Source organism: Perna viridis, chromosome 6, assembly GCF_037379345.1.
Source record: "Perna viridis isolate PV_CMFRI_1.1 ecotype Kerala chromosome 6, ASM3737934v1, whole genome shotgun sequence".
Lineage (NCBI taxonomy): Eukaryota > Metazoa > Mollusca > Bivalvia > Mytilida > Mytilidae > Perna > Perna viridis.
Window position 1 is genome coordinate 36,502,961 of NC_142450.1, and position 13,493 is coordinate 36,516,453.

Here is a 13,493-nt window from a genome sequence, read left to right on the forward strand (position 1 = left end):
ATCTGGAAAGAGAAAAATTGTTGACCATGTACTTTAAAATAGAATCAGCTAATGGTGACCATTTAAATTTAAGTCAAGTTCTTTTAATCTATCTCGTCTGGTACCTGCTAGGTTTCTTAGGTTTGTATTCCACGTCTGGTACCTGCTAGGTTTCTTAGGTTTGTATTCCAATGCACTTACTGTTGTAATACGTTTTTCATTGAACTTACAATAATAAGAGTTGCCTCGTACTTTGGTAGTCTTATTTCAATATCTCTGATTAATCTTTATTATGTTTTGCCAGTGTTTGTGTATGGTTTTACCGATACAAAAGAGAGAGACTGTGAAATAACCCAGATAATATGTGCTTTGCGTCGGAATCATGAACCACTTTTGACGGTGCTTTTTTGATATTGTTTTAGCAAATATATTTAGAGAACGAGGACAACAATACAGTGTCATATATGCTTCTTGAACTGGATGTGTGTAATTATTTTGTTGATATTAACACTAGACATTTTATGCTTGTCTCTACAATTTGATGGACTTATTTGAAGTCTCTACTTCATACATGTACATGAGACATTATATCTTCAGTTAGTTTTCGAGCCTTACTGGGTTATTAAATCTCCTCAAAGATGTTGCTTAACTAATTGTAATCACTTGTAATATGACGGGTGCCGATGGAGAAGTAGCATCTCGAAGCACCAGTCCTAGTGTATTGATTGAGTTTGTATTACAGGTGTTTTATCATTGATGTGATGATTCTTATTTCTTTCCTTTTTCAACTGTTTTTATTATGTTGCCTAAATTGTGTGGATGGTCTTGTGTCGATGTTTTCGTATTTTAGATCAATTTTTATGTACTTCAATTGCACTTTTTGGTTTGCCGATAAAACTATAAGCAATCCTTGAAATTTAAAAGACGCTTTTATTGCCCCTTGAACCAAATGTCATTGATTATTTTTTTTTTTTAAATGCATAGTGTATTTTTGATAAATGAATTAAAGAACGTTAGTCTTGTTATACTTAGTCAATCAACACGTATCGTTGTAATCTTGTCTTTAGGGCGTCTGTTGTCAGTAGCAATATCTTTCTTATTTATTTTGTCTGTACAATTATTTTCTTTGTGTGTGTGTGAATGTGTGCTTTGAACTTAGCATATATATAAACATACATACACTGGTTAATTCAATGAAGTAGGGAGGTGAATACTTTATTACCATTACCAAAGGAATGCATTATCTTTTTTTTCTATTTACAAACACTATACTATGTCATACACAGTGGCTTTCTTTTTATAATGTGAAGCCAACAGAATTGTTCTTTCAGCTTCGTTAAAGTGTACACCGCCTGCGTAATACGTGCCACTTCCGTCAAGTATTCTGTTTTCGCTTTTTCCATCGTGGGAAACAAGATACACGTAACCATTATAAAAGTCACAGACAAGAATATTACCTTGACTGCCCGTTAAAGCAATTGAGCTGAATTTACTAGAGTCACCGGTGTATATGTTCAACTTTCTCTCCCATATCAAATCCCCTGTAAAATCACAACATCTTAAAATATCAGAATTTTCGTTTAGATAAAGAATATTCGAATTGGAACAGCATAAATTTTCGCATGCTATTGGAATCATTTTTATAGAAAACCCATACTTTGAAAGTATTAGAATGCCGTTATGTTTTATTGCAACAAGGAACTGTCCCTGATATGTGTCTATTCCGGTGCATTCGCCATTCACTTCAATTTCTTGAAGTATATTGTCCTTATCCGAATTCAATTCAATCTTAACAATCTTTTTGGCGGTACATAGAGTGACTGCCACAGCAAAATGATCATATACAACTAAATCACGTGGTGGCGTCGGAGTATTTATTTGGCGCAAAAACTTGTAACTCCGATCATATAAAAGAAGTCGACTTTGTTCGCTAAAATCAGCAAATATCAATGATTTATCAGGTAAAATAGCAGAACTCGTGATTTTACATGCTCCTGGATCCGGAAAAAACAAATCGAGTCTCTTGCGAAGACTAACATTATCAAACTCCTTTATTGGGATCATTTTGTCGTACCCAACTTTTCCACATACCGGGGGAGCGGTTTTGCTGGATAAATTAGTCCCTATTACAAACTTAGTAGATTTTTGTACGAGGTTTCCTATGTCTTGAAATCGAACAACATAGTTTTTTCTTTTGATAAGTTGAAGTTCAACATGATCTAGTTTGACCTTATCAGCAATTGCTGAAAGTTCCTTTCTTTCTCGACGCAAAAAACACTCAAGCTGTCTTATGCCGGAAACATCCTTCCATTCCGACAAATTTTCCTTGAAATAAATAGCAGCTCTGGTATTCTGGAGGATTTTGTTTCTTTTATCTTTAAGTGTCTCTAGTACAAAAGAAGTTTGTGAATCCGAAGATCTTTTTGTTTCATTTATATCATTGTAAATATTATTTGTTGATTGTTCTAAGTTTCTTATTATCTGCTTTTCAATGTATGATAAACTTTCTTTGATTGTTTGAATTTGATGTAGAATTAAAACTTTTGACAGTTCTTTTTTCGCTATTATTTCATCAACTTGAGATACAAATTTGTTTAGATTTTTTTCTAAATTCACAGTTGCAATCGATTCTTTTACGCGGTCTGTTATATCATCAAGAGAGATAATGTTTATGCATTGTCTATGTTCAAAAATACTACATGTTATACAACAAGCGACATCATGATCAATGCAAAATAGTTCAAACTGCTTGTTATGTTCTTTGCATTGTTCAGATATACTCTCAAAATCTTTCGAAGTATTGCATTTTACAAACGAAGAAGCAAATATATGGTTTTGCAAAGACTTCGTTAATACGTGGTGTCGTCTGCAAAATGTACAAAGTCCTTCTTGACAGGTCGCGCACCAAATATCAGCAGGAATATGAATGTTTCTAAAACGACATGGTACGCAAGAGTCTTCAACTAGATTTGAAGTCATGTCAATATAGAGACCTAAAACAGAAAAAGAAAGAGACAGTAACTGTAAACATCACATATGGAGGTCTAAATAAGACAATATTTAAAACGTAGAATGTAAAGGTGAATTGCATAACGGAATGAAATAGACATTGGTAGTAAACAAAGGCTTAAATTATATTGTATTAAACTTTAAGTAATTCGACAGGTATATAAACCGATTTTCATGGTGTTCATGGATTGAGTACTGAGGATGGAATATAGTGTATTCGGGACGAGGCAGGGTATAATCGTCTTGGAGAAAAATTGAATCTTTGTTACATGTATGAGCTGTAGTATCATAACAATTATAAGGGTCAACAATGATTCTGACCTTTAGCTAAAAACTCTAAAAAATTACTTAAAACGGAGATTTAATTAGATGCCTTAAGACCAATAGCAAATATTGTATTTCCTTTTTCAAATGCTACAGCTAATTTCACCATGATGAATAATTCAATCGAAATAATTTAAAACATATTAAAGTGCTCACATAGGAGCAATAGTGATGAGACAGAAGTTTTCCAACTGAGCTTGCGCTTCCATATTTTATTTTCATCGCAGTATTCCTATAGTATGTCAGGTATTACGCAATAATAGCGAACAGAGCACAATGGGTTTATTATTGTGAAACATGGGGCGATTTTATTAAATGAGAATAAATATATACTTAAGTAGCGGTCTTTATAAAAATCAGACAGAAAGGATTCATGCATGTCTAAAATCCACCGAATTAAATTTCTTATTCAGAACCAGTTACAAATCACATAATAATTTCTTAACTTTCTTATCGAATATGTATAATTCATTGCTATATTTAAGTACCATTCTGTGTAAGAATCAGGCAATGAGTGGCACATCATTTTTCTCAATTTGTTTTGCCACAAACATATTCATATACACCTAGAAAAAAAAATGGAAGGCTATTTAAATTTATCCCAAAGCATTGGTGACGTAGATATTTTTGACTGCTTATATACGGAAAAGTTTGGGAAAATTTTCCGCCATTTTTCCATAGTGCATTTCAACCAAGTTTGACCTATCAATATCTTAAAAAGGCAAACTTAACAAACACTTTGACAGTAATTTCTTGAGGTTATGAGGTATAAATATTTGGATAATGCAATAAAATCTCTGTGTATTTTTTCTTCATGTGCCACACCTTAAACACATTTCGCCTGATTCTTAGACGGAGGAGTACTTAAGTTCTTGTCATTATATCTGTACACCGAAATAGGAAAAGGGAAAAAAAAGTCATAGCATTTACATAAAATGATGAGTCAGCCGATCTTTATCCTGATTTCAAATTTAAACCTGATGGTAATTTGTTCTGTCCGGGAATGGTTACTAGACATGGTACATCTAATTAAATATTTCATAAATTGAAATAACCGCTGCCATTAGACAATCAAATTATCGGATATTGTTGGTCTGTCACGTCCTTAACCTTGATTTGACGCTTCAGTGTTTATAATCGAAGAATGCTGCAAACCAGGTTATTGCATATAAGCTGTTGAAATATAAGAGCCATTTCTTTCTTAAACTGCTTTGCATGTACCAGGCTACGTGACTAAATGTTACTATTCAAGTAATCTATTCGATTATATTGACCCATTACCCTTACAACACATCAAGAACAAATGGATGCTTTATATTATCGCCCAGCCCCGTGCAGGTCCGGGTGTTAAAAGAATAGGCCTGCAGTAGCGCTAAGCTTGACGTAAAAGGCGACTAAGTAGTGCTAAGAACCCTAGCCGGGGTTTAGGGCGCTCTGCCCACAGAGCAACTGGGATGTGTGCCCCAGTTGATGGAATGGGGTACCCCTGGCGTGTTACATGCTGGGGTTGTCAGACTATAATACGGAAAACCTGACCGCAAACCATAGTGGTGCACCGTATTGGGAAAGATGCCACGTTCCTCGCACGTGAAAGAACCCTACTGTGGTATTCTCCCGGAGTAGGTCCCTTAGGGCTCCGCCACAGGAGGCTAAATTGCCCGACCCCACCCACCTCTCCCTATTTCCAGTGGCAATCAAAATTTGTCGACCCCATTGTCCTTGTGTCCCATCCCTATTTCATTTGATCATTTCATGTTCATTTTGTCATCAATTTCATGTTCATCGTCTGAATATAGCTGAAATATTGCTGCTCGGACGTTAAACCCCAACAAACAAACAAACATACATTATCGCCCTAGAGTTATTTTATGAGGTTTATAGATGTACGGTAAAATGCAAGGTTTCGCTGAGCTTTTAAATTACGAATTCCATGTCAAGTATACATACAGAAAATAGCCTAATTTTACCTTTATTCTTCAAAGAAAAATCAACAGAATTTGTTTAATACAGGTATAATGTGTTTTACTATGATTTATCCCTATTTCTCCAATTGCTTCCTGCCGAATAGATTTCATTTCATTTTTTGCTACGACGAATGCAGACGAAACTTCCGGTTTAATTCATATTACACTTTAAATTATGATGAGCTAGGCCAAAACACATACTGAATGAGATATTATTAAACCTGGTCTCGACACAAAATATTCAAATAATTATGAAGACAAGTATTGCTGTGTAAAATAAAGTACAGTGAACTCCAAGATTTACCAAAAATCAAAATGGTGCCGGGAAAAATATTTACAGAGATGAACAAATCTTTTGAGAACAAAAATGTTTCATTATCATAAATTAAAAATGCATCTACACATTCATCCGTTTTATGTTTATATAAGATATCCTTACCATATTAATGTGCTATGGAGATAATATTTAAACTTATGCACCGGTTACTCTGTTGTTTTTTGCAAAACAGAATATGAAACCACGTGATTCACAGTTATAGCGTAACCATGTGATGTTTGTTATCTAATAAAGTTTAAGGTTAACGTACGTCACAATATCTTCTTCCTTGAGTTTCACATAAGTCTTTGTAATCTATTAAACAAACTTCGTACATACTATAGACCTCTTATTTCACAAACAACTATATCTGACATCCTCCCATTCCGATTGCACAGACGTTACTTGTGATTAGCTACAACATTTCTAATGTCCCACAAAACAAAACTTAAAAAAAACTGTATGGACGCAGACTGGTATTGTCCGAAGAGCAAATTTGAACAAACAACGTTTTGTCTTGAATGTGTTTGAATTGTCTAGAAAACTCCTCCTTTTATTGATACCAATAATTGAATTATGCATATGTTGATAAATATCCATTAACATATGTTACTATATATATCGTGACATCAATAAATGGGAAGCAAATTCCACAATGGCTTGCCATAACCATAAGACAAGTCATATACATATAACAATGCTTCTTACTTGAAGGTGTACTTGCATGAATGTGTTGAACTTGATAAGTCATGTTAAGGATTGACCATTTCACTCTATGTACGTTGGCCTGGTAAAATTCTGGACACGCAGTTTTGTTTTAGATTAACAGAAGCCAACTGTGTGGTATCTGTCAGTTAAATGGATGGCCCTAATTGAAAACGGTAGGGGCCATAAACTCAGGATTAAATAGGAGCATTCCTTTAGTAGTTAGTAAAATCATATAAAAATTTCATAACAATTGATCAACTATAACTAAAGTCATCGCACGAAAACTAAATGAATATGGACGACAATGACACGGACGCCGCCGAAGATGACGCCGCTGTCAGCATCATACCAATGTTTTGGCGGTGTCACTATTATATATATACAGGCAGATTCGGGGTTTGCCATGCTTCATTCAATTCCTTAAAAAGCCTGTCATTTACTATTCCTTAACACAAAATTAGTAATCAGTGTGTGTGACTTGCTAAGAATTTACGTATATAAAGTCTTTGTTTTTACATTATTCCTAGTTAAACAGTTCTCTATATCAGAAAATAATAATACTGCGAAAATGTAGAGTTTTCATACTTACAGTCATGTACTGAACAGAAAACATTCAAAATTCTTATGAATCAAAATTACAATACCGGTATACGAAGGACTTTAAGGCTAAATCCATCGATACTGGTTCACAATTAACACTTCAAAATCAATATTTCAACTAAATCTTGTAGCAAACAATTTTATCAACTTCTAAATAGCCTGAAAAAATGTTTCCTATACTATAGAACTTGTTTTGCAGCTGTATAAATATATCCAGAGGCACTGCCAGTATTATTTGGTTTCAGAACCAACATAACATGTATATACATTCAGTACTTCAAAACACTGTCATTAACTTTAGAATCTCTTTTTTCATGAAATCCTGTAAATCTTCTTCACAATTTAACAAACTCAATTATTTTTACGTGTGTAGTATTAATGTCTTGATACTTAATAAAACCCCACCCTTTTTAACAAATGTTTAAGTATGAGTGTGATTAAAATTATATTTTATGCACATGTACAAACTTTACCTTATTGGCATGAAGTCATAAAACAAAAAAATAGTTTAATTAAAAATCATATTATGAGTTGCCAGAAAATGCAGTCTGACATGTACATATATAGCAAAACTAAAAATCGTTGGAGCTCCTCGGGAATATACTTACACTACTTTTACGTGTATATAATGTCTATATGTATAATGTAGAGTCCCCGAAACTTCATGTTACAGTAATGGGCAGCTAATTGGACTACCCAAACTCAACAGATTCCTCATTGCCATGCGTTTTGCAACAAACTAGCTTGCCAGACAACCTTTAACACTGCTGGAGTAATAAATTGTCCATCCCATTAGGCCTAAAATATGTTATGTTTCCGGTCCCCTTTCAGATCCCCTACCCAAAAGTATTTATTTTTCCTTTTTGTCTTATATGCACTTGAAAGTGTTGATTTGACCCCAAAAAGTATATTGGTGGGTCAATCAGCAAATGCTGTGGACTGTACAATATAAAGCGTACAGATGACAAATTGGATCACTAGGTCACGGATCGACATTAAATCACGTTTGATGCTTTTAATGAATTTAAAAAATGAAATTGGTCACATAACAACTGAATTCCCCAAATACACCATGACCCGCATTCACGGGTATGACTATGTCCGGGGACTATGTAACCGCTTCAATGCTTTACACCGTCCGTGAGAGACCCCAAATGATAGCCGAGGGCGTTAAGAAACCCCTCTGCCCGTCATGTATTACAGATACATGTACCAAATATCACAGCAAACCCGGTCTAACAGTATTGAGTACATATGTTAGAACGATAACGAAAATTAAACCAAGTATAGGAACAGTCAGCTGATTGTCGGCGTCAATCATATCGTTCAAATGATTGGCTAATACTGTGTTACGAAAGATTTTACCACAAAGACAGTCGAATTATCTGCTCGAAGCCACGATATCCTTGCTTTGTAACGCACGATATGAAGGGTGTAACGGATATACGGAAAGTGCTATCATTTTCAATTTTATTTTATAGTGTTATTTAACTATCAAAAAGGGGACAGCAAAACACTGTAAGATTATTATAATTGTTTTTAAATCGCAAATAAAAAATAAGACATGTTTGTTTTGGAATCGAAATTAAATTGCCTAATGATTATGTATTAATGGGTTGTATGCGCAAAAGAGTGTATTGCGAATAGAATAAGTATATTGGCTAACCAAATATCTCTCCATGCTGTCTGAAAAATATGTTTGGTCGCTCCTTAGGCAGAACTAGAACTTGTATACTAAGTTCAACGCCCTCGACCTATCAGCTAGTAGGCTATAGTAAGTTGTTTTAGCTGTAATTATTAAGCTCTTACCGCCCCGCGCAGGTCCGGGTGTTAAAAGAATAGGCCTGCAGTAGCGCTAGGCGACTAAATAGTGCTCAGAACCCACAGAGCAACTGGGATGTGTGCCCCAGGTGGTGTTACATGCTGGGGTTGTCAGGCTATAATACGGAAAACTTGACCGCAAACCATAGTGGTGCACCGTGTTGGGAAAGATGCCACGTTCCTCGCACGTGAAAGAACCCTACTGTGGTATTCTCCCGGAGTAGGAACCATAGGGCTCCGCCACAGGAGGCTAAATTGCCTGACCCTACCCACCTCTCCCTATTTCCAGTGGCAATCAAAATTTATCGACCCCATTGTCCTTGTGTCCCATCCCTTTTTCATTTCATAATCATTTCATGTTCATTTTATCATCAATTTCATGTTCATCGTCTGGATATAGCTGAAATATTGCTGCTCGGACGTTAAACCCCAACAAACAAACAAACATAAGCTCTTACCAGTATCTACAATGTTTACCCAAATCGTGTCCCTAGAAATTGTAGATATTATAAAATGATTATCAATATTCAATAACTTCGTATCATTTTAAAAATAAAATAGTTATTTTTTTCATTTGTTTGATGTTATCGATAAAGTCTTATAATCATTCACAACAAAGAAAGAAGAAACTAGCGCTAAAAATGTGTTATTGCCGAGCAAAAACCTATTTAATTTTTTACTGTTGTCTTCATTTTAATCAATTGATCTTATAGTTTTGTAATTTTATATCCATTTATTCTGTAACTGATCTATTACCATACTATACATATGCTGAAGAAATTTGTCAATACCAACACTGATTGCCCGTGGGTTGAACTTTACGAGAAACTATATACATCTTTTCTTTGGTTGTACATCAATCATGATTACAATTATTTCTCTGAAGTAGACTATAAGGGTTTGGCCAATGACGGTTTGATTTGTTACAGTCTGTGTATGGTGATATAGTCAGTAATTATAGTTGCTCCAAAAGTGCGTCAGTTTAGATTTGGATTGGTCTTTATTTGATCTTAGTTAAACAGAATATGACATTTTCTTTTATGTCTATTTGTTTGTTTGTTCGTTTTAAAGTAATTTTGATTTCATGTCTTTAAAATTAGATCTATATGGTTATACTTAAATACGCAAACACAAACATACTGTTTGCCTTATGTGGAAACAAATCTTCGTAATTGTTTGGTGACTCAGGTGCACAGAAATCAAATGTGTTTTTTTAATGATGCTTAATGCTTGTTTCAGTGGTGCTGCGATGAAAAAAGGCTAGTAACAACAGAAACACTATATAAGATGTAATACCTCTTATATCCAGTAAATGTTGTATGTACACCTGATCACATATCCAATTGTAGCTGATCGTAAGTAATGACGTCATAAACTAAAACAGCATTGTGACGTCATGATTTACGATAAATTTCACACTTATTGTGAAACTGACGCCTGGCTTACAAAAGAAATCTTACTCATTGGTCTTTGTTAATATTACTTCAGTTAGCTTCGGAAGAATTTTTATTCGTTAACCTTTAAGACTATATTTCAAAGAGAATTCAATATTCATCATGGAACTGTCATTTTGTAATGTGACAAGTCAACCACAATAATGACCATGATAACAGAAGACATAAAATCTCGAGAAAACGAAAGAATATAAAACAATTTCAGCCAACATATCTGGGAAAGTTTACTATTTGTTCCATAGAAGAGAACCTGATCTTTATAAAGTTTTTATATATTTTGGCTAGATATTTTTTTTCCTTTTCGTTGGTATGTAAATCGAGTTAACCGAATCATATACTACATATTTTGCCGTTAACATTTACATAGAAAACGGCTCTTTGTTCTATACAATTGAAATAGCATTGCTACAATGATCATTTTTCCAAATGTCCACAACAGTCGCCATTATTAACAATCTCACCAACAGCTGACTCCTATGAGTAATTTGTAGGATTTCGTTTCATACAATTTGATTTTTTTTCGTTCTTTTATAAAGGGTGATCGTATAATTTTTTGTCCGTCGTCATTTTCTTCTCTTGCTTTGCAGTTTCTATATAAAGGCGTTCAGTTTGAAGTCTCGTGCGTTTTGTTTATAATGTGTTCCATATCGAACCCAATGTCATTCAATCTCATTTCTATAGGAATATTCCATTATGCTTTACTCCATACATGATACATTTAACGCCAACTTGTGATAATCTTACATCATTAGACGACGCTGCTCTCTGATACACGTCAGTGTTTCCGATTGTAACCTTACAAAAACTGTATTAAAACTGAAATATTATTGAAATTGTTTAAGATATTAGATACATGTTGCTTAATCAAAGACTATATTTTAAATCAGATTGGATTTTATCCTCCGTCCATGATAACGTGAAATAATGATCTTATATTATCCCCCGTCCACTGATAACGTGAAATAATGATCTTATATTATCCTCCGTCCATGATAACGTGAAATAATGATCAAGATTATCCTCCGTCCACTGATAACGTGAAATAATGATCTTATATTATCCTCCGTCCATGATAACCTGAAATTACGACCTTATATTATCCTCCGTCCAATGATAACGTGAAATAAAGACTTTATAATCAACATTTGTAGTGCTATTGTGATTATTTATTACTTTATTTGTTGTTTTTGTCGATAAACTGTTTTTATCAAAGATTCTTATTAAAACGTAAACAAATTGTTCGATTTTGAGTTAACAATCTATGATAAACAGTCATATATATATTTGATATATTTGCTTCGCACATTTGACAGTTCTAACATTGTTGGGAATTCTTCAGACCTTTCTGTAAGTTTACGTTATCTTCCCTGTATCAATTTGATCCAATGGAGCATTGTAGTGAATACAGTCGTCACATTCTGAGACGTTGTATAGCATTATTGATTTGTTGTGACATGCATCATTAATTTGATCCTCTATCCTATATAATAACACCTAGATGAACTGTCCCGTACTACCATACATCGTGTAATAAGTTACAGCCCTAAATTAATCCTACAAGGAGGAATCACCCGGCCATCGACAGTTATATTTTTATATAGCCTAGCTGGCCGAGTGGTCTAGGGCGCTGGACTTAGTGCAGGCGCTGTTTCCATAGATGTCACAGCGTGTATGAGTTCGAGTCCCGTGGAAGGAACGACAAAAATTTGCTTCGCAAATTTGACAGTTCTAATATCGTTGGAAATTTTTCAGACTCTTGTATATATATATATATATATATATATATATATATATATATGAATTATATTTGTGTTAATTTTAAGTCTTCAAACCGATTGTTAGAGATGTATAACGTAGAAATGATGGGTAGAGTTGCAGCTATTGTTTTAATGGTATTAGTGCCATTAATAGGTATGTGAAGTTGTATTATCTCACGCGTCTTAGGTTTTAGTCCTGTGTCAACAGTTTCCTTATTTCAAATATAGACCTTACTCTAAGATTTTACATTATTTGTATGCGGGAGTCTCTCGTATTTGTCTTATATTTTGTTGAAACCGGAAAAATGTTCATTACATTAAACAGCGTATAGAGTATATCGACCGATGTGCCCATAAATGTCATTTTTAATTAGAACCCGCCTACTTTTTGAAATATGACCGATAAAAACAGAAAACAAATACAAAATTGACCATTTGACCATCATGATATTCATTTCCTTTGTTAATAGGTACAAATGGAAAGTCCTGTTACAATAAAAACACCACCTATATATAATTCCCTGGTGGTTTTTACACATACACAGATTACAAATATGATGCTGGTTTCCTATCCACTTGTTGTGGACAATTACATCCTTGGACCCCAAAGGTATGCTGTGATGCTACCGGGGCTATAGTGGGAATTGCTGTGGGTAGCGTGGTACTAGTGGTCATTATCATTGGGGTGATATACGGACGACAGAAAAGAAAACCAATTATTCCACCTGCTGAACTTCTGAATTTGATAATTGTCCATTATATATCAAAGGATTCTATATTTTGTTGGTACAGTACAATTGCACCCCGACGCTTTTTCACTTGTATTCATGCAGAATAAATTTCTATAGTCAGACCGTTCTAAAGAAAGAACGAAAACACCGAAGACAATAATACAACTTTTTGTAGGAGCAACTTGTAAATTCGTCACACTGTTACTGAAGGCATAGATTTTTGAAACAGGTATGTTAAATTTATATTTTGTTTACACTTGTAAGGTTGTCTTACGATGCTACCAATTCAGAAACAGAAAGTATTTAGTAGTAATACACATTGAAGTGGGTGTTTAATGCTACTTTGAACATAAGAGTCAAATTTGTTCTGATAAAGAGATGAACACCTTATTGTTGCACTAAATGAGTACCTTCGTAAGACTACCTTACAAATGTAAACGAAATCTCGATTCACCATACCAGTTCTCAAAATATATGACTGAATGTCTAAAGGTGTGCCGAATTTACCAGTTGACCCTATATTAGATATTCTTGTATTTCGACAAATAATGACCACGTGCAGAAATGAAGAATTTCTATAACGTATTTCTACGTGAACAATAAAAAGAAAAAAATGTCAGCTGTCTATTTGTTTTGGTTGTTAATATTTTCAAATTGAGACTTATAAATTATATAAACTAACAAAGTACACAAAGATACAATCAAATAATAATAACCTAGAGCGTTAAAGACTAACAATTAAGATCGACTAAGAAAATACATTGTCATATCCAATAAATATTACAGGATTAATCATCTTTTTTTCGGCCGTTTGTGCATGTATGAACGGA

General features: G+C 34.1%; 1 long non-coding RNA gene across 1 annotated transcript; it reads right to left on the reverse strand.

Annotated features, from left to right (window-relative positions):
* Nucleotides 1-1,178: 1,178 nt before the first annotated feature.
* Nucleotides 1,179-6,331, reverse strand: LOC148614768 (uncharacterized). The gene is made up of 2 exons (XR_015923773.1): nt 5,716-6,331; nt 1,179-2,972 (listed from the first exon to the last, which is right to left on the reverse strand). It is a non-coding gene; the product is annotated as an uncharacterized LOC148614768 (long non-coding RNA).
* Nucleotides 6,332-13,493: the final 7,162 nt, after the last annotated feature.